Source organism: Herpailurus yagouaroundi, unplaced genomic scaffold, assembly GCF_014898765.1.
Source record: "Herpailurus yagouaroundi ecotype Mexico unplaced genomic scaffold, PumYag 163, whole genome shotgun sequence".
Lineage (NCBI taxonomy): Eukaryota > Metazoa > Chordata > Mammalia > Carnivora > Felidae > Herpailurus > Herpailurus yagouaroundi.
Genome location: NW_024412404.1, coordinates 39,266,268 through 39,292,938, shown reverse-complemented (window position 1 = coordinate 39,292,938; position 26,671 = coordinate 39,266,268). Strand labels below are relative to the sequence as shown.

General features: G+C 40.5%; 1 protein-coding gene across 1 annotated transcript in view; it reads left to right on the top strand.

The window, feature by feature from the left end:
- Positions 1 to 26,671, top strand: part of DNMBP (dynamin binding protein) — a 116,515-nt gene that overhangs the window by 10,067 nt on the left and 79,777 nt on the right. The window contains exon 2 of the mRNA XM_040486138.1: positions 14,416 to 14,551. The gene's annotated coding sequence lies outside the window, so the exon portion shown is untranslated. The remainder of the gene's footprint in view (positions 1 to 14,415; positions 14,552 to 26,671) is intronic.

The following is a 26,671-nucleotide window of genomic DNA, read 5'->3' as shown; positions in this document are numbered from 1 at the left end:
ACAGAATCGGAAACAGGCTCCAGGCTCTGAGCCATCAGCCCAGAGCCTGACGCGGGGCTCGAACTCACGGACCGCAAGATCGTGACCTGGCTGAAGTCGGACGCTTAACCGACTGCGCCACCCAGGCGCCCCCATCAACTCATTTTTAAATCCTTTATTAGAAATTAAAATTTTTCTCCATAAAAGTCTAGGGGGGCATTTTTGGTTAAACTAATTTCTAAATACTTCCTAGTTTTTGTTGCTATTGTGAATCTTATCTCTATTATTATTTTCTATTTGGCTATGGGTAGTTTAAGAGAAATGGTGTTGATTATTGTATGATCTTGTATCTGACAGCCTTTCTTCCCCATCTCATACAAATAGCTGATTTCTGGGTCACCCCCCCCCCCCCCCGCCCCCTGCCATAGTTAATCACATTCTTTGAAAATAATGATAGTTGTTTTTTAATGTTTTTTTATTTTTGAGAGAGAGCGAGCACGTGCACGCAAGAGAGAGTGGGGGAGGGGCAGAGAGAGCTGGAAACAGAGGATATGAAGTGGGCTCCATGCTGACAGCAGAGAACCCGACGTAGGGCTTGAGCTCACAAACCACGAGATCATGACCTGAGCTGAAATCAAGAGTTGGCCACTTAACCCACTGAGCCACCTAGGTGCTCTGAAAATAATGATAGTTTTATTGCTTCTTTCCCATCCTTATACTTTTTATTCCTGCATTGGCTGGAACTTCCAGGACTATGTCAAAATAGTTGCTATGCTAGTGGTGTCTTTGTCTTGTTTTCAGTCTTTTAAGAGAATGAGTCTAAAGTTTTTCCATTTCATATACCATTTGTTTTAGGTTTCAGACTTTTTTTTTCCTTTTTTTTAATTTTAATTTTAATTTTTTTAATTTTTTTTCAACGTTTTTTATTTATTTTTGGGACAGAGAGAGACAGAGCATGAACGGGGGAGGAGCAGAGAGAGAGGGAGACACAGAATCGGAAACAGGCTCCAGGCTCTGAGCCATCAGCCCAGAGCCTGACGCGGGGCTCGAACTCACGGACCGCGAGATCGTGACCTGGCTGAAGTCGGACGCTTAACCGACTGCGCCACCCAGGCGCCCCTTTTTTTCCTTTTAGAGAGAGTGCACGAGCTGGGGTGAGGGGTAGAGGGAGAGAGAGAGAGAGACAGAGAGAGAGAGAGACTGAGAATCTCAGCAGGCTCCATGCTTGTTGTAGAACCTGACATGGGGCTCCATCTCACAACCCTGGAATCATGACCTGAGCTGAAATCAAGAGTTGGATCTTCACCAGGCACCCCTGGTTTTAGATGTACCTGTGTCAAGTTAGGGTGTTCTCCTCTAGTCCTAGTTTATTGAACATTTTCATCATAAATGAGCATTAAGCCTTATCAGCTACCTTTTCAGGATTTGTCTCCAAAGAGCTAAGACGGCATCGGGAAGGTGCGTACCCAGATTCTAGGCCTATGCTAAGGTTAAGTTTTAAGCAAAAGAAGATGAATAAGAGTCTTCAGTACTTCTGAGCCCTACTTATATAAATTTATGGTAAACATTTCATGTTTCTAATATAAGCTTATTTCACCATTAGATCAGCCTTTCCTCCTGTTAAGAGTCAGAATTTAAATAGCTGGTGTGAAGAATGGGAGAAAGAGCCATATTCAGCATCACAGCTGGGGCCGTCAGCATGATTGTAAATAGAAGACCTGTAAAATTATAGTTTGCTTAGTCTGTGGATCCTTCTCTACTCCAGGTATAAATCTTATCCAAGTATATCTCACAGGCTATTGAGATACTTTAGCTCTTCAGCAACCATAACTCCTGGGGAGTTGGGCAATTGATTGTCATGGCCATCTCTTTTGGTATATGGTTGGGTTTTTTTTTTAAGTAGCTATTTTTTCCCAATTATAAAAACTATACATCTTCATTGTAGAACATTTGCAGAAATATAGAAAAGCAATTCTTTCGTCCTGACTTTTAGCACCAACTTGGAAAAATGTTGGTTATTTCTCTCTCTCTGGCCTTTTTTGGGGGAGGGGCAGAAGGAGGGGACGTGTTTGTGGAGGAGGAGAATGCACTTAAATTTGGGCTCTATATAACTGTATCCCCCTTCCTCTTTCAAGGTTAGGCCGTCAACCCTTGTTGCTTTGATTGATCCTCTGAAAAAAGGCAAAAAGATAGGAGTAACTTATGGGGTGAAGTAAATGCATGCTGGTTACTTAGAAATTCTGAACAGGCTATGCCTGGGGGAGCCATTGTGCACAGAGAGCCCAGTCTCACTCTCCGAATATGGGGCAGTTGAAGCCCAAATGCTAATAGACCGAAGACTAGCTTGGTGCAGGAGAAGGGGAGAAGTCTGTCTGATGTCACTTTGCTTTGGTTCATTTAGGACTTTCCTTCTTTAGGCCATTTTCGGAAAAGAAAAACATGGAGAATATAGTTGTAATTTATCTTCTTTTGACTCTGAAATAAACCCAATACAGCTGTCTTGTTTCCCTCATCACCTGCTATGTGCTGAGTGGTGAGGGAGTGGTAATAAACAGCAGGAAGTGAGAATTTCTAGGTTAACATTCCTGTCAGCTGGAAGATTCCACATCCAACTGCCCTCCCCTTCTTACTCCCCATCCCTTTGTCTACTATTTTTTGGTTTTGTTTTTCATTTTGTCCTACCTAACACCTGTCACTTCCTAAAATGCTGTCTGCCTTCCCCATCCCTCAAGGAGGAAGTCCTTCAGTGGCAGGGACCTTCTTTTGTTCACTGATAAATCCCAGGCAGGTGGCCGGCACATAGTGTGCTCTCAACAAATGGAAGCCGTAAAATGAATCAGTCTGTAAAGAGGCAGCTCTGTGATACACAGCAAGGAAATCTAAGGGAGGGGTGAGGAAAGAAAGTCCTCTCGGCCTCCTTTAAATACATGGGTCCAATAAGCCAGTAGAATCCCCGTTTCCTCCTTGACCTTGCGAACGTAACCTTCAACCAGCCACAGAGCTAATTTTTCTACCCCTGTTTCAGCAGTTCCTGTGGAGTGTAGGGTTTCTGAGAGTGGAGTGTGGGTGTCCGTGTTGCTGACAAGCACATGGTGGGAGGAGGGCCCCGGAGAGAATAATCAGTGCTGACGTTCTAGCCATGGGTTGTGGGCCGGGCACACACTCTGCATTGTTTTCATGAGGTGATTCTCTTAGGATAAATGATCTGCCCCATCAGCAGGAAAAGTTGCAATGGATGTGTCGGCCTGTGCTGAACTCCCCAGCCTCACGCCCCATGTCCTCCCACTTTCTAGTTTATTCTGCCCTCCCATCCCCAGGAACGCAGAAACCTTTTGGCGTTTCTGCCATTTCTGGATCCAGTTCAGGATTGTCATGATGAACACTCATGTCGCATATACCTGGTTACTTTATTATAAAGCGAGACCTCAGATTATATTGGTGGTAGCACAATATAGGGCGCTAAAAAAAGTTGCCGCAGATGCATCACAGTGTTGGCCTGGAGGCCAGTGTCACAGACCCAGTTTGTCTTGTACAGACCATTTTCTGACTCATTGTCCTGAAATACTGCTTTTGCTTATTACTCTAGTGTTCAATACTTGTTACCCACTGTTCCCCCCAATAAATCTTAAACCACTGCCTGGCCCTCAAGTCTGATCCAAATCTACATATATATTTACTTTTATGTCGCCATTTTCTACTCTCATCATTCATCAGCTTTCTTTTCTACAGCAATAATGATAGCAATAAGTATACTATTAATTATAATTATGGGGGTGCCTGGGTGGCTCAGTCAGTTAAATGTCCAACTTTGGCTCAGGTCATGATCTCATGGTTTGTGAGTTCAGGCCCCACAGTAGGCTGTCTGCTGTCAGTGCAGAGCATGCTTCTGATCCTCTGTTTCCCTCCCTCTCTCTCTGCTTCTCCCCCCCCACATTCTTCCCTCTCTCTCTCTCTCTCTCTCTCTCTCTCAAAACTAAACATTAAAAAAATATAATTGTGAATATTTCATCTTTTATTTTACTGGGTTTCACTAACAGTCTGAATTCAAATGAAAGGGAAGGAATATAAAACAGCAATACTAATATCATAATGGCAGCTAATATTTTAGCCAGTCGCCATACTAAAAAATATATCCTCATTTAATCTTTACAATGGTTTTATAAGAAGGTGCCAGTGTAATCGTCATCATACATATGGAGAAACTAAGGTACAGATTGGTTGAGAGGGGCACCTGGCTGGCTCAGTCGGTAGGGCATGTGACTCTTAATGTGAAGGCCTTGAGTTCAAGCCCCACATTGGGTGTGGAGCCTACTTAAAGAAAAAAAAAAAATTGGTTGAGAAACTTGCCCTGAAGTTATACTGCTTTTAAGTGGTAGAGTTAGAATCTCAGACCCGTATCTATCTCCAAAGCCCATGCTCTTTTTTTTTTTTTTTAATGTTATTTATTTTTGAGAAAGACAGAGCACTACTGGGGGAGGGGCAGAGAGAGAGAGACACAGAATCCGAAGCAGGCTTCAGGCTCTGAGCTGTCAGCACAGAGCCCAATGCGGGGCTCGAACCCATGAACCGCAAGATCATGACCTGAGATGAAGTCGGAGGCTTCACCGACTGAGCCACCCAACCCAAAGCCCATGCTCTTAACCAGCATGCCATATGTAGTAGGCCTCAGGTAAGCAGGTAACTGAAGACAAGAAGTGACACACAATCTCAGGGTTATTGAGGACTGTCCTTTTCTCACGCATGCCATGTAATTTATTCACCAGTGCTCTGGGTTGTGGAGAGCACGGGAGGATTTTTCCTGGAGCCTGAACCCTCTGTGGGGGCTCCTCTCCAGATCCTGCACCAACTGCTGCAGACAGAGCAGGTGGCACCTCAGAAAGGATGGGCTCCGAAACTTTCCATCTGGGTAGCGTGCTTTGCCTTTTCAACCTTTCTCCTCAGGAAGTATTTAAGATTTGCAAAAATGAGGGGCGCCTGGGTGGCTCAGAAGACACAGAGACTGCTTCGGATTCTGTGTCTTCCTCTCTCTGCCCCTCCCCTGCTCACACTGTGTCTCTCTCTCCTTCAAAAAATAAATAAACATTAAAAAAATAAATTAAAATTCCTCATTTGTTTCAATTTTTTAAACAATTGACTTGTTTGAATCAGGATCCAAGAAACGGGCACATACTGCATTTAACGAATGTGTTTCTTAGGTGGTTTTTTTTTTTTAATTTTTTTTTTCAATGTTTATTTATTTTTGGGACAGAGAGAGACAGAGCATGAACGGGGGAGGGGCAGAGAGAGAGGGAGACACAGAATCGGAAACAGGCTCCAGGCTCCGAGCCATCAGCCCAGAGCCCGAGGCGGGGCTCGAACTCACGGACCGCGAGATCGTGACCTGGCTGAAGTCGGACGCTTAACCGACTGCGCCACCCAGGCGCCCCTCTTAGGTGGTTTTTAATTGATAAGTCCTCCTTACTTTTTCACTTTAATTTTTTAGTTACAGTTTATTTTATTGAAGAAACTGGGCTTTTATCTTCTAGTTTCCCACATTCTGGATTTTTAAAATGGTTTTTGACTTAACTTTATTGACCTAATGTGAGTTAAGTTACCCTTTTAATCTGTCAGTCACTACAGGAGGTTCCAAGTTATTCAGCTTCCAGAAATAGAAAGGATTCACTGGCCCACATACTGCTTGGTCTGGCCCAAAGGTAATTTCTGAGGAGTCTTCCAAAACATCCCAGGTGACAGGGAATGATGTTATCAACAGACTCTCCATATTTCAAAACATTTAGCCTCAGAAAGAATTTTATAACTTCTAACTGGCAAGGCATTTCTGTGTTCCCTAGAGTTAGTGGAGAGAACGGCAAAGGCAGTGAGTAGTCTGTTTTTCTTCCTTTAGACAGTGTTTGTTGCTTTAAGGATTTCTGGGGCTCAGTGCCAGAACCTCCTTGGGATATTATTGTCTTACAGTTTAGATCTGCTTATCAGGAAACAGAATCCCCTAGGGGTCAGGTAGGAGGAGAATGAGTTTACATTAAAACCAGACGTTGGTTAGCGGCTGTTGGGATCCTGTATTCTCGAGCAGCTAGCGGGACTGTAGCATATACTAGTATATACATTTTCTAAAACCATAGTTTTCATTACTTCTTGCTGCTGCCGCCTAGGTGTCGTTGGTGTTGTTTAGTAATTATGAAAGCTGGACCACTGTAGACATGAAGAAGTCCAGTTTTGTCTCGTTTTTCTTGTAGACTTGCTGCCTTGAGCTGCTAGTCACCTGCGATAGTTCTGTAGGGCAGTGAGTCAGTATTAAAGTACAAGGAATGAATATCGTGGAAGTACGAAGCGGTGCTTGGATTTATGTATTCACTGACTTGAAGATTGTAAGAATACAGTATCTCAGTGTCAATATTTTCATCTGGTTTCAAAGCCAAATGTTAATAAACCAAGGCTAAAAATCTTAAACACAGAATGAGGAAGGCATGTAATCAATTTAAGTATTTTAAGTAACTTTATTATAAGGCTACCTGCTTATTTTAAGAGGTGTGCTTTCAGGCATTGATAATAAAGGAATGAATCTCTGTGCTTTTACCAGAATGTTCAGACTCTATTACACTCTGTAGGTGCAAGTTAGGCTTGGTCTTTTTTCTCTTCTGGTGACTCTGAAAACTAACAAAGTAAAGCATATTTATTATTGACAATTAAAGTGTTAATCAGAGCGATTTGATAGTTTACTGATTGTTGTTCCTTGCGGTGGTCAAGTAGCAATAAAAATAAGCACCTCACATTCACATCTGATCACAGATGGCAACAACACATACATGAGATCATGTGTTTGAAAAGCAAGCTGTAGGGGCGCCTGGGTGCGCAGTCGGTTAAGCGTCCGACTTCAGCCAGGTCATGATCTCGCGGTCCGTGAGTTCGAGCCCCGCGTCAGGCTCTGGGCTGATGGCTCAGAGCCCGGAGCCTGTTTCCGATTCTGTGTCTCCCTCTCTCTCTCTGCCCCTCCCCCATTCATGCTCTGTCTCTCTCTGTCCCAAAAATAAATAAACGTTGAAAAAAAAATTAAAAAAAAAAAAAGAAAAGCAAGCTGTAGATTATTAGATTGTAATAATGTCTGTTGTAAAACTGTAGTGCCTTGCAGAGTGCTGCCAGCATTTTAGTGAGTCTAGAGTTTAGGGTATATGGGCGGTGGAGCGTGTCTGGAAATGAGGCTGAACTTGTGAGCGGGGACCAGGTCATGAAGGGCTTTGTACAGTCTGCAGAGGAGTTTTAGATACTTCCACAAGTGATGATTGGGAATCCCTTGTGGAACTTCAAGCAGCAGAGACTGATAGAATTTTGTGTTTAAAAAGATAATCCTAGTCACAGTGTGGAAACTAGAACAGAAGGAGACGAGACTGGTAGGGAACCAGTTAGGAAGATGTCACAGTAGTCCCAAAGGAAAGGTGGTGAGAGTCTAAAGTAGGGCAATGGCAATCTCAAACTTGTACATTTCAGCCCCAAAGAGCAATTTTTAAATAATTTTTTAATGCTTATTTATAGATTTTGAGAGAGAGGAAGAGAGAGAATCCCAAGCAGGCTCTGCAATGTCAGCGTGGAGCACGAACGGTGAGATCACAACCTGAGCCAGAATCAAGAGCCGGTTGCTCAACCAGGTGCCCCCCCCAAAGAGCAATTTTTAAAAGGTCGATGTATTTGAAGGATTTAGTGTCAGTGATGCCTCTAGAAGTTCAGGATTTTTTTTAGAAGAGTAAATAAATTAATTTCGTATCCCTCTTCTGTCCCTGGAAGGCATTTGGCAAAGGTTTGCTTGGACCCATATGCAGGGATCTCGTTCATAAACTGCTGCCAAATCCTTGTGGGTCTGTTGTGAATACACAGCTCATTTAGAGCTTAGAGTAGAGGGGGTGTCAGTTGCTTTGTCCTTGTGACCAGTAACCACAGAATCACATTGTTCCCCCTTCTCAAGAAGATTGTAGCAATTTTGGGCAGTGAGCCCTCCCGCCCCCCCTCCCCAAGTTGCTGCCTCCTCTGTATTTTTCATGTTACAATCAGTTTGAGTGATGATGATGGTTCTCTTACCCCTCCTCCTCCTTCATTATCATCATCATCCTGCTCATAGTTGACATTTACAAAATCTATGAGTACATACTATTTGCCAGGAAGTGTATTCAATGTTTTATCTAAATGGTTAAACTTAATCCTCCTAACACCCTATAAAATAAATTACTATTATTATCTTCAGTTTACTGATGAGGAAACTAAGGTTCAGAGTTCTTTAAGTAACTTGCCCCATGTACATAGCTTGACAAATGGTGGAACCAGAAATCGAACATAATTCTCTTTAATTTTAGAGTCTGAGCTCTTAACTGTTATGATGTGGTTACTACTTAATACAAGTTAGTATGATTTCTCTTTTTAAATTTGCTCTTTTTTGTAGCTCTGCCCAGTAAGGTCCATGTAATCAAACACAGTTTATTTACCCTCCATCTGCAGTTCATAGCAGGTATAAAACACAAATATAGAACATTTTTAAGACATGAAGCACAGGAAAAACTGTGGGGGAAAGTGGTGTGTGGGCAGAGTAGGGAAGCTATTTAAATTTCTAGCCTTTTTCAAGGCAGAATATTCATATATGCCTTCACTATTTTGCTTCAAGTATAGCAATTTTGGAAATAGGAAAGACAATTGTAAAAATCGAGATAACAATTCAGAAACTATAAAATTCACCCTCTTAAAGTGTATGATTGAATATGTTTTTTTGGAGTGTATTCATAAATTATGCAACCATAACCACTATCTAATCCAAGAACATTTGCTTCACCCTAAAAAAGAAATTCTGTACTCATTAGCAGTCATTCCCCATTTCTTCCTGCAGAGACACTTTCAACCCTACAATATACCAAAACATATCCCAAAGCTATGAAAAAGATTTTGAGAAGAATATTTATCCATGATCCCCTTCTCTTTAACACAGATAATAATAATAATAGCAGCCAACATCTGTATAATGGTTACTATGTGTAAGGTACTATTCTAAGTGCTTTACGTATTAACTCATTTCAATTTCACTATGACCCTATGAGGCAAGTTCTATTATTATATCCATTTTACAGATGAGGAGATTAAGGCACAGGGATGTTGAGTAACTCACCTTAAATCATATAATTCTAATAGGGGATGGAGATAGGATATAAATCTGGGCAGTCTGTGGGGCGCCTGGGTGGCTCAGTAGGTTAAGCGGCCGACTTCAGCTCAGGTCATGATCTCGCGGTCTGTGAGTTCGAGCCCCGCGTCGGCTCTGTGCTGACAGCTCAGAGCCTGGAGCCTGTTTCAGATTCTGTGTCTCCCTCTCTCTGACCCTCCCCCGTTCATGCTCTGTCTCTCTCTGTCTCAAAAATAAATAAACGTTAAAAAAAAAAGTTTAAAGATAAATAAATCAATAAATCTGGGCAGTCTGACTTTGTAGTCTGTGCTCTTAATTATTACATATGTTTTAACAGGATCATATCTACATTTGAAAATGACAAGAGGACCTTGAGAACGTTATGCTGAATGAAACCAGTCACAAAAGACCACATATTGTATGATTCCATTTATATGAAATGTCCAGAAGAGGCATATCTATACAGAGTATTTATAGAATAGCAATTTACAGAGTGTAAATTACTGGTTGCCTAGGGCTGGAGGTGGGGTGGAGAGGGTGGGAAGACTGTTGGTGGGAAATAGGAAGTGACTGCTAATGAGTATGGAGTTTCTTTTTAAGATAATGAAGATGGGGGCTCCTGGGTGGCTCAGTTGGTTGAGCATCTGACTCTTGATTTTGGCTCAGGTCATGATCCCAGCGTTGGGGGATCGAGTCCTGCATCAGGATCCGCCCTGAGCATGGAGTCTCCCTAGGATATTCTGTCTGTCTGTCTCTCTCTTTCTTTCTTTCTCTCTCTCTCTCTCTCTCCCTCCCTCCCTCCTTCTTCCCCCCCCGCCCCTTCCCTCCCCTCACACTTACTTAGTCTCTTTCTAAAAAAAAAAAAAAAAAGTGTTCTAAAATTGATAACAGTGAAGGTTGCAACTCTGGGAATATACTAAAATCCATTAAATTGTACACTTTAAGTGGATGAATTATATATATGTGAATTACAACTTAATAAACCTGTTTTTTAAAAAAAATATGAAGAGAAACCACCAGAATTATTTTTCTTAGACTACCTTTGTCTTCATCTAAAAAAATTTATATGTACGTACACACACATCACCTTTTTCTCTTTATTTGGGGATACTCAGTCACTTGCAACCAATTCTGATTCTAAGCACTCTGCTTGCCTACTCAGACATTCCAGATGCTTCCAAGTACCTAAAAGCCCAACCTCCTTAACCTGGAAGTGAGGCCTGTGAGATCCCATAGAGCTCTGTGGGAAAGAATAGCATGATTATCGGGAATGTGACTATATATTTTTTTTTATTAAATATAATTTATTGTCAGATTGGTTTCCATACAACACCCAGTGCTCATCCCAACAGGTGCCCTCCTCAATGCCCATCACACACTTTCCCCTCTCCCCCACCCCCCATCATCCCTCGGTTTGTTCTCAGTATTTAAGAGTCTCTTAGGGGTGTCTGGGTGGTTCAGTTGGTTAAGCGACCGACTTCGGCTCAGGTCATGATCCCTCAGTTTGTGAGTTCAAGCCCCACATCGGGCTCTGTGCTGACAGCTCAGAGCCTGGAGCCTACTTCAGATTCTGTCTCCCCCTCTCTCTACCCCTCCCCCGCTCACACTCTGTGTCTCTCTGTCTCTCAATAATAAACGTTAAAAAAAAAAAAAAGAGTCTCTTATGGTTTGCCTCCCTCCCTCTCCATAACTTTTTTTCCCCCTTCCTCTCCCACCTGGTCTTCTGTTAAGTTTCTCAGGATCTACATAGGAGTGAAAACATATGGTATCTGTCTTTCTTTGCCTGACTTATTTCACTTAGCATAATACCCACCAGTTCCATCCACATTGCTACAAATGACCAGATTTCATTCTTTCTCATTGCCAAGTAGTAGTCCATTGTATATATAAACCATATCTGCTTTATTTATTTGTCAGTTGATGGACATTTAGGCTCTTTCCATAATTTGGCTATTGTTGAAAGTGCTGCTATAAACATTGGGGTACAAGTGCCCCTATGCATCAGTACTCCTATATCCCTTGGGTAAATTCCTAGCAGTGGTATTGCTGGGTCATAGGGTAGATCTATTTTTAATTTTTTGAGGAACCTCCACACTGTTTTCCAGAGTGGCTGCACCAGTTTGCATTCCCACCAACAGTGCAAGAAGGTTCCGGTTTCTCCACATCCTTGCCAGCATCTATAGTCTCCTGATTTGTTCATTTTAGCCACTCTGACCTGCGTGAGGTGGTATCTCATTGTGGTTTTGATTTGTATTTCCCTGATGAGGAGTGATGTTGAGCATCTTTTCATGTACCTGTTGGCCATCTGGATGTCTTCTTTAGAAAAGTGTCCATTCATGTCTTTTGCCCATTTCTTCACTGGATTGTTTTTTGGGTGTGGAGTTTGGTCAGTTCTTTATAGATTTTGGATACTAGCCCTTTATCCAGTATGTTATTTGCAAATATCTTTTCCCATTCTGTCAGTTGCCTTTTAATTTTGTTGATTGATTCCTTTGCAGTGCAGAAGCTTTTTATCTTCATGAGGTCCCAGTAGTTCATTTTTGCTTTTAATTCCCTTGCCTTTGGAGATGTGTCATGTAAGAAATTACTGTTGCTGAGGTCAAAGAGGTTTTTTTCCTGCTTTCTCCTCTAGGGTTTTGATGGTTTTCTGTCTCATATTCAGGTCCTTCATCCATTTTGAGTTTATTTTTGTGAATGTTGTAAGAAAGTGGTCTAGTTTAATTCTTCTGCATGTTGCTCTCCAGTTCTCCCAGCACCATTTGTTAAAGAGACTGTCTTTTTTTCCACTGGATACTCTTTCCTGCTTTGTCAAAGATTAGTTGGCCATACAGTTGTGGATCCAGTTCTGGGGTCTCTATTCCATTGGTCTATGTGTCTGTTTTTGTGCCGATACCATGCTGTCTTGATGATTACAGCTTTATAGTAGAGGCTGAAGTCTGAGATTGTGATGCCTCCCACTTTGGTTTTCTTCTTCAATATTACTTTGGCTATTTGGGGTCTTTTGTGGTTCTGTACAAATCTTAGGATTGCTTGTTCTAGCTTTGAGAAGAATGCCCTTGCAAATTGATTGGGGTTGCATTGAATGTGTAGATTGCTTTGGGTAGTATTGACATTTTAACAATATTTATTCTTCCAATCCATGAGCATGGAATGTTTTTCCATTTCTTTGTATCTTTTTCAATTTCCTTCATAAGCTTTCTATAGTTTTGAGCATACAGATCTTTCACATCTTTGGTTAGGTTTATTCCTAGGTATTTTATGATTCTTGGTGCAATTGTGAATGGGATTAGATTCTTTATTTCTCTATCTTTTGCTTCATTATTGGTGTATAAAAATGCAAACGATTTCTGTATATTGATTTTGTACCCTGCAACTTTGCTGAATTCATGTATCAGTTCTAGCAGACTTTTGGTGGAGTCTGTCGGGTTTTCCATGTAGAGTATCATGTCATGACTATATATTTTGATATAGAACTTAAAACAGTTTAGTGTGTTATATCATCCATTCTGCAAATATTTATGGAGGGCCTTCTGTGTACCAGGCAGTGCTCTAGGTGCTTGATTGATATCAATGAATAAAATAGACACAAGATTCTTTGCCCTGTAGAGTGTAGAGGAGATAAGGTCTAATCCTATAGGCTTCATAGAGGAGGTATTATTTAAGTTGGATCATAAAAGATACCAGGATTTTATCTAGATGATAAGAGTTAAGTGTGTTTGATGGAAGAGTGAGGTGCCCAGCCGGTCCAGTCAAAACATATAGCATCTATATTGTGTCCTTTTTTTTCTGTTTTTAATTTAATTTTTTTTTTTTTTGGCTGTGCCACAAATAATTTTAAAGTCTCAGTGGTTTATACCAACAACCATTTACTTTCATTCTCATGGGTCTCTGGCTACAGTTTGGCTAATCTAGGCTGGACCAGGTAGAATTCAACAGGCTTTCATTTGGGTTCAAGTCTCTTTCCCCTTGTCTTCCCTCTGAGGCCCTGTCTGAAGAGGCAGTAACTTCCCAGGGCATGCTCTTCTCTTGGTGGGTATTAGAGCACAAGGGGACAGATCAAATCGTACAATATGGTGTAAAGCTTCTGCTCATATTCTGTACATTGGCACTCCCAAAGCAAGTCACATGGCCAGTCCAACAAAAATGTGACAGGCAACTATACTCTGCCCACAGTGGGAGGCACTGTATAGTCACACAGCAAAGAGTATGGAGCTGTAATTCTGTTATAAAGAAGGTGATGAATTTATTTTTATTTTTTTATTTTTGAGACAGTGAGAGACAGAGCATGAGCAGGGGAGGGGCAGAGAGAGAGGGAGACACAGAATCTGAAGCGGGCTCCAGGCTCTGAGCAGTCAGCACAGAGCCCGACGCGGGGCTCGAACTCACAGACCGTGAGATCATGACCTGAGCCGAAGTCAGATGCTCAACCGACTGAGCCACCCAGGTGCCCCAAGAAGGTGGTGAATTTTGAACAGCAATTTGATCAACAAGAGTATTATAAGTACAAGAAATAGCTGGACAATGGGGCACCTGGGTGGCTTAGTCGGTTAAGTGTCCGACTTCGGCTCAGGTCATGATCTCATGGTCCGTGAGTTCGAGCCCCACGTCGGGCTCTGTGCTGACAGCTCAGAGCCTGGAGCCCGCTTCAGATTCTGTGTCTCCCTCTCTGTCTGCTCCTCCCCTGTTCATGCTCTGTCTCTCTCTGTCTCAAAAATAAATAAACATTAAAAAAATTATAAAAAAACAAGAAATAGCTGGACAAGGCATGAATACAGAAGCGAATAGACATGGGTATAGAAATGACTAAAAGGTGTCAAAGATGTTGTTAGAGGATTGGAACAAATTGTGAATTATGGTGCTCCACTGATTCACAATACTAGTTTTCTGTGTTACTGCTATCAATTTTAAGTCACAGCAGTATGGTGTAAAGACAGTAAATATTTCTTTATTTGTCTAAGTCATATTTTACCTATCCCAAGTTCTCTTCCACCTGGTTGTTGGCAGCTTTAATTTTAGGTATCATTGGAGTCCTTCCTTCCCTGCACCCAGTAGTATCAGAGAGATTCCTGGATCTACACAGTAGAAAACTGGAGGGGGAGCTGTATCTTTAGGCTACAGTGGTTGCTTCCTAATATTATGGAAAATCCTACTATTCACGTATACAAAATTCAGAGAGTTTAAAATGTAGAGTTAAAAAAAAAGGTACTCTATGAACTCAAGATGTTTAATATGAAACATTTGCGAATACAAAATGCTATGAAACACTTCTGTCCTTTCTCTCCTAGATGGAAAAACCGGTATCAGACTTATATTCTCACTGTAAACAACTCTAAAACTGGGAAAACACAGGAGGCAGCTGTTTTCAGGCATCAGGCAATAGGCAGCGCGGGTCTGTGATCCTGGAAAGAAAGGAAACACCAGGTGAGTCCCGTATTCACCCTGGCTCTTTGCCTGGGAACATTTTCCCAATTACAGCCCAGGGAGGTGGCACTCAAGTGAGAGCAATGGGCTCCCTGAACAGAGGAGGAAGAACTCAGAGTTTAGGGCTACCAAAAGGGCTGAATTGTAGAACAGGGTACAGGAGGAGAGGGAGCAGCATATAAGTGTAGGGGGCAGGAATCTGCTTGGGTATTTACCTCAGTTCCTTGGCCAAGGGTCAGGTTGGGCATGCACAGGGAAGACTCTGTGAGACCTGATGCGGAATGGCTGCTGTGGGGCTGAGAAGTGAACAAAGACACCTGAGGGTGCACAGTGCTCAGAAATGTTGGTGTTCTAGTCCAGTCAGAGTGAGAGAACTTGATGAGCATTTAAGGTATGAATTTGGGATCCCAGATAGGACAACTTTAGGAGTGAGTACAATACCCTATAGTAGGGGCACCTGGTGGCTCAGTCCGTTAAGCATTCGACTTTGGCTCAGGTCGTGAGCTCATGATTCGTGAGTTCAGGCTCTGCATCAGGCTCTGCATTGATGGTCTGGAGCCTGCTTGGGATTCTCTCTCTCTCCTTCTCTTTCTGCCCCTTCCCCCTCCCCCTCAATAAATACATAAACTTAAAAAAAAATACCCTAGAGTAAAGGCTGTACCTTAAGACTAGGGACAGAACCAAAATAAACCCACCTGACATGGCATAAAACCAAACCTATCAGGATCAAGAGGAACTGCCAGTAATTTAACTGCTTGTCAAACCAAAATTCAACACCGATTAAAGGAACACAACATAATCCAGACTGTGTACAACATATCATCCACCATACTTAGCATACAATAAAAATTACAAATCACAAAGAAGTGAAACTATGACAAGCAAAAATGTGACCCATCCTATGGAGAAAACATACAACACATCCTATGATGGTCCAGGTGATGGATTTAGCACACAAGGAATTTAAAGCAGCTGATACAAATGTGTTCAGATATTTAAAAGAAAAGATGGACATAATTAATGAATATATGGGGAACACTGGCAGAGAAATGGAACTATTAAAAAGAGCCAAATGGAAATTCTAGATTTCCAGATGGAAAAGTACAATAGCTAAAATAAAGATTAACTGGATGGATTCATGAGAGCAGGAGAGACATGCAGAAGAAAGAGTCCAATGCACTAAATAAACTGAATCTAAACTGAATAGCCAAGAGCAAAAAGGTTGGAGCTAGGGGATAACAAAGCTGTAGTGACTGTGAGGCAATATCAAGTAGTTTAACATATATCTAATTGGAGTCCCATAAAGATAGGAGGAAAGACGAGGAAGAAACATGTGAAGAAATAATGACCACAATTTCCCTAAATTTAGTGACAGACATCAACCCACAAGTCCCAAAACCTCAGTGAACCTCAGACAGTAAATATGAAGGAAACAACACCTGAGAACATTGTACGCACCTGCTGAAAACCGAAGATAAAAACAAAAATCTTTTTTTTTTAATTTTTTTTAACGTTTATTTATTTTTGAGACAGAAAGAGACAGAGCATGAACAGGGGAGGGGCAGAGAGAGAGGGAGACACAGAATCTGAAACAGGCTGCAGGCTCTGAGCTGTCAGCACAGAGCCCGACGCGGGGCTCAAACTCACAGACCTGAGCCGAAGTCAGACACTTAACCCACCAAACCACCCAGGCGCCCCAAAAATCTTAAGAGTAGTCAAAGTAAAAAGATATGTACAGAGAACAAAAGTAATAATGATAGCTGACTTCTTACCTGAAATTGGCAGAAGACAGTGGAACAACATCTCTAAAGTTTGAAAAAAGAAAAACAAAACTGTCAATCCAAAATATTATACTAAGCAAAAATACCTTCCAGAAATGGAAGTGAAATAAAAACATTTTCAAATAAACTAAAGCTGAGAGAATTTGTTGCCCGGAGACTTAATATTGCAACAAATGCTAATGGATGTTCTTTAGGCTGAAGGGAAATGATACCTGAAAGAAACTCAGATCTGTAGAAAGGAATAAAGAGCACTAGAAATGGTAATTATATAGGCAAATGTGAAAGACTTTTCCTTCTTTATTTAAAGGACAACTGATTATTTATAACAAAAATGGCATTGTATTATCAGGGTTTATAATAATTGTACCAATTATTTATTGCCGTGTAACAGATCTTCTCCAAAATTAATGGCTTAACACAATAAGCATTTATTGTCTTACAGTTTCTGTGGGTTGGGAATTCAAGAGTGGCTTAAGTGGATGTTTCTGGTTCAGAGTCTGTCATGAATTGCCATCAAGATATTGTCCGGGGCTGTACTGATCTGAAATCTTGACTGGGGCTCTCAGCTCTCCTTATAAGATCTCAAATAGCTATTGGCAGGAGGCCTCATTATTCATCATGTGAGCCTCTCCATAAGGCTGCCTGAGTGTCCTCACGAATTAGTCTTGGAAATCACATACTGTCGCCACCACCACATTCTGTAGTTTAGAAATGAGTCACTAGCAAAGCCCACAATTAAGAGGAAAGGAACTATGCTCCTCTCTTTGAAGGGAGCAGTATCTAAAAATTTGTGGAGATACTTTAAGGCTACCACAAATATGTAGAGGTAATATATATGATAGAAATAATACAAGGTACAGGATGGAGTGGTAAATGGAATTATACTGTTGTACAGTTTATACAGTGTATATAAAGTGGTATAATATTAATTCTAAGTAGATGCATATTGTACTCCCTAGAGCAACCACTTAAGAAATCCAGAGATATAGCTCAGAAGCCAATAGAGGAAATGAAATGGAATACTAAAAAATATTTGACTAGCTCACAATGTTGCAGGAAAGAAGGAACAAACCAATGGGACAAGTAGAAAAGAATTGCCATACCAATAACACTAAATGTAAATAATCTAAATATGTTAATTTAAAAGTATAAATGCTCAGACTTATCAATTAACTGTTTAAAAGAGAGGCATTTGAGAAATAAGTCAGAGAAAGACAAATACTGTGTGAACTCACTTATATATGGAATCTAAAAAAGGCCAAACTCATAGAAACAGAGTTGAATGATGATTGCTGGGGGCTGAGGGATGGGAGAAATGGGGGAATATTGGTCAAAGAGTACAAACTTCCACTTATAAAATGAATAAGTTCTGGGATCTAATATACAAGATGGTGACTATAGTTAATAGTACTGTATAGTATACTTGAAAATTGCTAAACGAGTAGGTTTTCAGTGTTCTCACACAAAAATTCTAATTTTGTGAGATGATGGATGTCTTAACTAATCGTATTGTGGTAATCATATTGCAATATACACATGTATGAAATCATCACATCATATACACAATGTCATATGTCAATTATACAATGTCATATGTCAATTATATCTTCATAAAGCTGGAAGAAAAAAGAGAGGTACTTTAAATATAAAAGCATAGATATGTTGGAAGTAAAAAAAAAAATAGAAAAATATAAACCATGTAAACAGTATGGAAAAAGCTGACATGGCTATATTAATGTCAAAGAAAGTAGACTTTAAGAAGTATTAACAAGATAAAGAGGGATATGTTGTTATGATAAAAGTCAATTCATCAAAATGATTGAAAAATTCGAAATGCGCTAATAACAGAACTTTAAAATACATGAAGAAAAACTAACAGAATTAAAGAGAAAAACAAATCCCAATAAGAGTTAGGGGTTTAATTCCCCTTTCTCAGTATTGACAGAGCACGTAGATAAAAATCAACAAGGATATTTATGATGTGAATGCTGCCATCAATCACCTTAACCTAACTGACATTTATAGAACACTATTCTCAACAACTGCAGAATGTACATTATTTTCAAGTGTGGATAGAGCACTCACTAAGATAGACCATATGCTGGGCCATAAACATCTCGGTAAATTTTAAATAATACAGAGTATGTTTTCCTACCACAGCAGAATTAAACTGGAAGTTAATAACAGAAAGACCTCTGGGTATTTGGAGTATTTGGAAAGTAAACAATGCACCCCTAAATAATCCATAGTTAAAAGAACAAATCATATGGGAAATTGGAAAATATTTTTGGTTGAATGAAAATGAAAGCATCATATCAGAATCTGTGGGATGCAGCGAAAGCAGTGTTTAGAGGGAAAGTTGTAGCTTTAGATGCTTATATTTAAAATGAAGAAGGATTTAAAATCTGTTATCTAAGTTTTCACAGGAATGAGAAAAAAAAGAACTAATTAAATGTAAGGTTGAAGGAGGGAAATAACAAAGAAAGAAGAAATCAGTGAAATAGAAAACAATAGAGATATTTAACAATGTCAAAAGTTGATTCTTTGAAAAGATCAATAAAATTGATAATCTTCTAGCAAGACTAAGAAAAAAAGAGAAAGCGAAATTTTCCAATATCATTACAGATCATACAGATATTAAAAGGTTAATAAAGGGGGGCGCCTGGGTGGCGCAGTCGGTTAAGCGTCCGACTTCAGCCAGGTCACGATCTCGCGGTCCGTGAGTTCGAGCCCCGCGTCAGGCTCTGGGCTGATGGCTCAGAGCCTGGAGCCTGTTTCCGATTCTGTGTCTCCCTCTCTCTCTACCCCTCCCCCGTTCATGCTCTGTCTCTCTCTGTCCCCCCAAAAATAAATAAACGTTGAAAAAAAAATTAAAAAAAAAAAAAGGTCAATAAAGGAATATTATGAACAACTTTATGCCAGTAAATTTGATAGCTTAGATTAAATGGGCACTTTCTTGAAAAATACAACTTACTAAAACTGAGACAAGAATATAAATTTCCAATAACCGTATATCTGATAAAAATATTGAATATTTAATTGAAAACCTTTCCTTGATGTTCTACAGGCCCAGGTTATTTTACCGATAATTCTATCAAATATGTAAGGTTGAAACAATACTAGTCTTAACATAGATTTTTTTCAGAAAATAGAGGAGAAAGGAGCACTTCCCAGTTTTTTCTGCGGCAAGCCTATCCCTTATACAAATCTGACAAAGACATTTAACGAAAAGGTTAGAGACCAATATCCCTTTGGGAGCATAGGTATAAAATCTTCAACAAAATAGTAGCAAACTGAAATTTGCACTACATAAAAAGAATAATAGGGGCACCTGGCTGGCCCAGTGTGCCACTCTTGATCTCAGGATTGTGAGTTCAAGCCCATGTCGGGTATAGAGATTACTAAAAAAATAAACTTAAAAAAAAAAAGAATAATACATCATAAGCAAATAGGGTTTATTCCAGGAATGCAAGGGTGATTTAACATTTGAAAATCATTTTAATTTGCCATATTAACAAAATAAAGGAGAAAAAACACGATTGTCTAAAAACATTTGTCAGTAGATACAGAAAAAAACATTTGATAAAACTCACTTATTCATGTTTTTTTTTTTTTTTTTTAAAAGGGCAGAACAAAACAGTACGCACGACTGAGGCAAAGTCCTGAACTATGCCCTTCGTTTCTTTTGGCAGGAATCACAACTATCACAGACATGCTAGCTGCCCAGAAGGCCCAGCAAAAGACCCCATGCAATCTCTAGGACAAAGTTAATTGCTCTATGATTGTGTGCATTTGCTCTTTGTTAGGAAACTAGCATTCCAGCTTATCTCAACTACCAAACACAATTGTTATTTTCTGTAGCAAATCTGTAATCTTATTATTAAAATGTCATCTTAGTTTTCTATCTGTCATACAAATCTCCCACCTGTTTGGTTCTCTTTTTATCTTATCCTAGCTACTATTTATGCATCACTCCCAGATTTCCATATAGGGTTTCCATATAGATACGTTATTTTCTTTACATATCCTACCACTGCTCCCTCTGCTCTTGTCAGAGATCTTTTCACACACGATGAACCTTTTTACTGTTGAATTTTACGTTCAAACATCCTGATTTAGGACATTAAATCCTTCCGGTTGACACCGAGGAATCAGTCATTCATTGGGTTTGCCATGCCTTGGCCGTTACTCTCTGGTTCATCTTAAATAGAAATTACCAGAAGGTTCCATATATACATTTTCCTTTCAAGTATAGTGGCTCTAGTTTCTACAAATGGCAAGTGTGTGGGTTTTTTTTTAAAGATTTAATTAAAAAATTTTTTTAGAGAGAGAGTGCCCATGAGCGGGGAGAGGGAGAAGGGGAGAGGGAGACAGAGAGAGAGAGAATCTTAAGCAGGTCCCACTGTGGAGCCCGACGCAGTGTTGATCCCATGACTCTGGGATCATGACCTGAACTGAAATCAAGAGTCGGCTGCTGAACCGACTGAGCCACCCAGGCACCCCAAGTGTTAGTTTTTGTTATTTGCTTGTATAAAGCTGCTGGTTCCTGTTTTCCATGGTGCTTGGATAGTGGTGCTCTTTGAGAGAACCTAAAAGAATGGTCTCAGCTATGTTTAACTCCAGTTGGACAGTTTTTCATTCCTAGTTTTCTTCCTCAGAATCTTTCGTTTTCAGAATTGCTTTCCTGATTCTTCCTTCTAAACTATCAAGAGTATTTTATAAAGTAGGCTGAGGAGTAGAGAAACTCTTCATGTCTTTTTAAACCTTTTTCTTTAGCGCAGAACTAGCTTGCCCTAGAAACAGATAAGGGAAAGAAACAAGATGCCTACCTTGCAGATCTTTGTAACATTTATCCTCACAGTTTGGAACACTGGGTTACATTTTCTTGGCTTCCCTGGAAACAGCCCTACAAACTGCCTGTCTTCACATGTTTGTGGTTATCTGTGGTTATCTGTGGCCTCACCCTAAAGTTTCATTTTATAGTGTCACCTGCATCTGCACTTCTGCAACTGCTAAGGGATGTTTTATCTGGGCATTTATTACACCCACAACCTAGTGGGGTTGTGAATTTTAATGTATCACTAAGCTGCTTAGCTCAGACATGTCCAATGTATTTACTCATGTGTCAGCAGTTCTTAAATTTCCACCCATAATTGAGATTCATGCATGATTTAAGAAATGTGTACCTGAAAGGTACTTAAGGAACTCTTAGGTCGACCCATCTGAAAATATTTCTTTAATGCAAATATCCTCAACCTTGATAGGCCCTGAACTAGTAATTTTGGGACCTTCCTCCACCGGTGCAATTTTGTCAAAAAGACAAAATTGATGTAGAGACATATAAGCGAATTTTTACAAAATATTTTTTGGCCTCTACTTTATTTTAGATGAGAAGTGTTTGGTTTCAACCCTGAAGGGGACTGAAGGGCCCTTCCATGATTGGCAGAAAGTCAGATATATATCCTGTCCATCTGCTGAGGTTGCTGCCTTCCAGCTTGGGAGCAGTTTGAAATAAGCAAATGTAATGTAAATTGTAAGACAGTTTATAATAGTAGATTCCTTTCCTACCTTCATTACTCTGATCATTCCATCTAAGTCAGAACAGGTTTTTCATTTTTTCCTAGGAGTCCGACATTCCACAGCTTGTTTAACCAAAGTATATGTTGTGAGTCAGTGCTCTTGTCATCAGAAGAGCAGTAGGCAGAAGGAGGTTGAAGGAGGACAGGTTGGCCCTGACTGTGTTACTCAGCCTCGTGGGGGATGCCATGATCAAGATGGGTTCTACTTTCCCTCCTCATCTGTTGCTAGTTCTCCGAGTAGTCACCTGGCAGTGACTGTTGACCTTCTGTCCAAAATGAACTCCGGTGACATAAACCAGAAGGGGAAATGCTGCTTCCCTAGCTTCTCTCATTTCCTTCCTGAAAGGAAGAACTTCATTTTCTGACACCTCTGATCCTTTCACACAAAGCAAAGAGACTATTCTTTTTATCCCTGTATTTTTAAGAATAAGACAACTGCACAATTGTCTTTTTTCTTTTTTTAATTTGAGAGAGAGCACACGAGTGGGGGAGAGGGGCAGAGAGAGAGAGAGAGAGAGAGAGAGAGAGAGAATCTTAAGCAGACTCCATACTCAGCATGGAGCCCAACACAGGGCTCAATCCCACAACCCTGCGATCATGACCTGAGCCAAAATCAAGAGTTGGACACTCAACCCACTGAGCCATCCAGGTGCCCTCCACAATTGCTTTTTGAAATTAAATATTATTTCTCATTGTGCTATTAAAATTTTTAAAATGGATTTCCATTCCCAAAAGGTAATATTTTTGAGAAAGTCAGTTTCAAGACATAAAGAAATTCTCACATGCTCATGAAAGCATATTCCTTTGAAGGAACCTATACTGGAGAGTCCCCACAAAGAGGCCCCCTTCCCCAGCTTTTGTCAGGTAGGCAAAATGTACCTGCTCCAGGGCTCCCCCCTTGCAGGACCAAACATGAAACAAGAAAGGAGAAACAGCAGTCCTTCGTTTAGGAAACCTCTTCAGAAATTTTGTTTTGGAATCCCAGAGTTTAGACTTACACTATGAATTGGGAACTCAAAGTGTCACTAGTGCTTTCTGAAAGAATACATTTTCAAAACTCTCCTACATTGTATCCTACTTTCCTAATGGTAAAACAGATGGCTCGGAATTTTGAAACAAGAATTTAGAGTCTGGGTCCCACGCACGAGATCCATCAAAAGTGAGGCTATTTTTTTAGTGGAGTAATCCAGGCATTAATAATTTTATTCATATTTTTTAAAGGTTGCAAAATTTGCATCTCTAGCTCTTCTCTCTCATCTGGATTTAGAATGGTAGATTTAGGAAACCAATTTTATAGTTTTGTGGATTCTTTGTCCCCATTTTTTTTCATGCACATTTCTCAGAAATCCTGAAAATTCCTTTGGGCATGTATCCATCAGGGGCCTAGCAAAATATGGAAGGCACGCCGAAGGTGGATCATTTGAGGAGGTTCTTCTTCGAATGGAATGGACAGGTGTGGGGAAAATAACAACCCCAGGCTTGCAGAAGAGCCACCCCAGGCCTGAAGGGGCAGGGAACCGGGAGCCAACTGATAGCCCAGCAGGGAAGGAGCCCGGGGAATAAACACCCCGACTTCTCTGTCCTTCTACCGTCAGCTCTTCTGCTATGCCACCCGTTGGCTGAACCCAACTGGAAGCCAGAGGCAAGGGAGCACCTTGCTGCGGTTCTTGTGGGTCAGCTCTGAGGAGCACAGCACAGGGTGCAGGGTGGAGGAAGGTGGAGGACAGGCCCAGGAGGGAAATGGCAGACCCTCAGCACACACTTATTGTTCAGTGTCCTCAATCTGTACCAGGCTCAGCTCTTTCCTCAAAAGGCTGGTTTGGAAATTACTTATTAAGCTGTGTGATATCGGTATCAGGGTAAAAGTTTATAGTTTGTGATCTCAGGATTTTTTTTCAGTAATACGTTCAGACTTGCAGATATGTTACTTATTAAAAATTACCAAAGTTCCCCAAGCCTTCTCTCCCTTCTATGACATACGTTTTAAAAACTCTTTTTTACTGTGGTAAATGTATATATAACCTAAGATTTACCATCTTAAACATTAAAACGATTTTTTTAAGTTTATTTATTTTGAGCGGGGGGGAAGGGGCAGAGAGGGAGAGAGAGAAAATCCCACACAGGCTCTGCACTGGCAGCACGGGGCTCAAACCCACGAACCATGAGATCACGACCTGAGCTGAAATCAAGAGTTGGATGCTTAACTGACTAAGCCACCCAGGCATCCCCCATTTTGACCACTTTTAAGCGTACAGTTCTGTGGCATGAAATACATTGACACTGTTGTGCAGCCATCATCACCGTCTGCCTCCAGAACCCCTTCATCTTCCCGGGCTGAAACCCCATACACATTTCCCCTCACCCTAGTCCCTGGGAGCCGCCATTGCACTTTCTCTTTCTTTGAGTTTGTTCTTGAATGATCATACAAATGAGATCACATAGTATTTGCCTTTTTGTTTGTGAGTTAGCATGATGTCTTCAAGTTTCATCCATGTTGAAGCGCGTGCCAGATTGTCCTTCCTTTTTAAGGCTGAATGATGTTCCGTTGTATGTCTGCGCCACAGTTTTCTTTTTATCCCAAGTTTCTATTTAAATAATATATATATATATAACATCTTCTTTATCCATTGGTTGATGGACATTTGGGTTCCTTCCATAATTTGGCTGTTGTTGATACTATAAACATTGGGGTGCATGTAGTCCTTCAAATTAGTATTTTGGTATCCTTTGGGTAAATACCTGGTAGTGCAACTGCTGGATTGTAGGGTAGTTGTATTCTTAACTTTCTGAGGAACCTCCATACTGTTTTCCAGAGTGGTTGCACTCCACTAAATGTAAGAAGGTATGCTACATTTTGTTTATTCATCTGTGGATGGATAGTGGTTGTGTGTTACACATTTTATTTTATTTTTAAAAGTTTATTTATTTTGAGAGAGAGGGAGAGAGAGAGAATCCCAAGCAGGCTCCACACTGTCAGCAAGGAGCCTGATGCGGGGCTTGAATTCACCAACCATGAGATCATGACCTGAGCCAAAATCAAGAGCCAGTTGCCTAACAGCTGAGCCACCCAGGTGCCCCGTGATATACATTTTACTTTATGATCTTTTAAATTTTTATTTATTTTGAGAGAGAAAAGACACATGTACAAGCGGGGGAGGGGCAGAGGGAGAGAAAAGAGAGAATCCCAAGCACACTCCACACTGTCAGCACAGAGCCCAATGTGGGGCTCAAACTCATGAACCATGAGATCATGACCTGATCTGAAATCAAGAGTCAGATGCATAACCAACTGAGCCACCCAGGGGTCCCCTGTGATCTACATTTTAAAATGTGATTTATTTCTGAGTATGTTCTCATTAATACATTCACTATCATGACTGTAACCTATACATATGCAGTGTGATGTCTCAGAAATCTACAAAGTGATATAAGAGGAAGGGCTATAGGAGCTGAGGCATGAAAGGTGGAAGTGAGCATGAGCAGGAGAGGTGGGCATCATTTGGAGAAAGTGGAGAATGGGGAGACTTTAAATATGTGCAAAGATGGGGGAACCCACCATGGAGAAAAAAGGGGCATGTAAACAAAGGAACAAATTCTGGACAGAAAGTGCTTTATCAGAGCAGAGAGCATTTTGATTGGTTAGGATTGCACTGAGGGCTACTCAAGTGGGGTGGGGTGGGGCAAAAAAAAAAAAAAAAAAAAAAAAAAAAAGTGCTGTGGGCAGAGAAATTTAGAAAACTGGTTTACAAAGGATTCTTAGGGGGCACCTGGGTAGCTCATTTGGTTAAGGGTACAGCTCTTGATTTTGGCTCAGGTTATGATCTCATGGTTTGTGGGACTGAGCCCTGAGTCAGGCTCTACACTGACAGTGCTGAGCCTGCTTGGGATTCTCTCTCTCTCTCTCTCTCTCTCTCTCTCTCTCTCTCTCTCTCTCTCAAAAAAGAATAAAAATTTTTTAAAAATTAAAAAAAAAAAGAATTCTTAATTGGATTGTCTCAGTCTTCAATATACTAGTATTTTATGCCCCTCCTAGAGGGAAATAGTCCATAGCTTCCCCCAAGTTTACAGTGACCGTGGAGCTCTTGTATTAGAAGCTGCTTAGTGTCCTCAGAACATGTTTTGGGAAAATGGTGGGGACGAAGCTAAGCTTCTTGGGGGCAGGAACTATATCTTGAATGTTCTTTGGTACATCATGGTAGTAAAACTGGATTAAGAGGTAGCTGCCAAGGATATCAGTCGATAGAGAGTGTTAAAATAGTGAGTCACTAAAAAAACTCAGTGCAGATTTAAAAACTCTCTTTCTCTGTCACTGTCTAACTGAAAGAGAGAGAAATCTCCTTCTGAGATTAATGGTCAAGTTATATGCAGGGTTTTATTTTTCCCTAGGTAGGGTAGATACTTTGGGATAGGAGTTAAACTATTTCGGACAGTAGAGGAGAGTTGAATGCTCCTGTCAGCCACCAACGGGATTAGAGAATAAATATTTAAAGAATATTGGTCAAAGGGTCATCAAAGTACAACCAGAGTTTCAGCCTGCATGGGAATTTGAGTCCGTTAGGCTTGATAAATATTTGTCCAATATGTGAATAAATTAGAGAAAACAGGAAGACCTTGTGAATTTTTAAGCAACTGAACAACATGTAAAAATCAATAGTTTAAAAGATTAACTACATTCATTGGAGAGAAATGAATTTTATCTTTGGCCAAGAAAAGAGGCAAACGACACTTAAAAACAACAATAAAATATGTAAGCAGGTTTG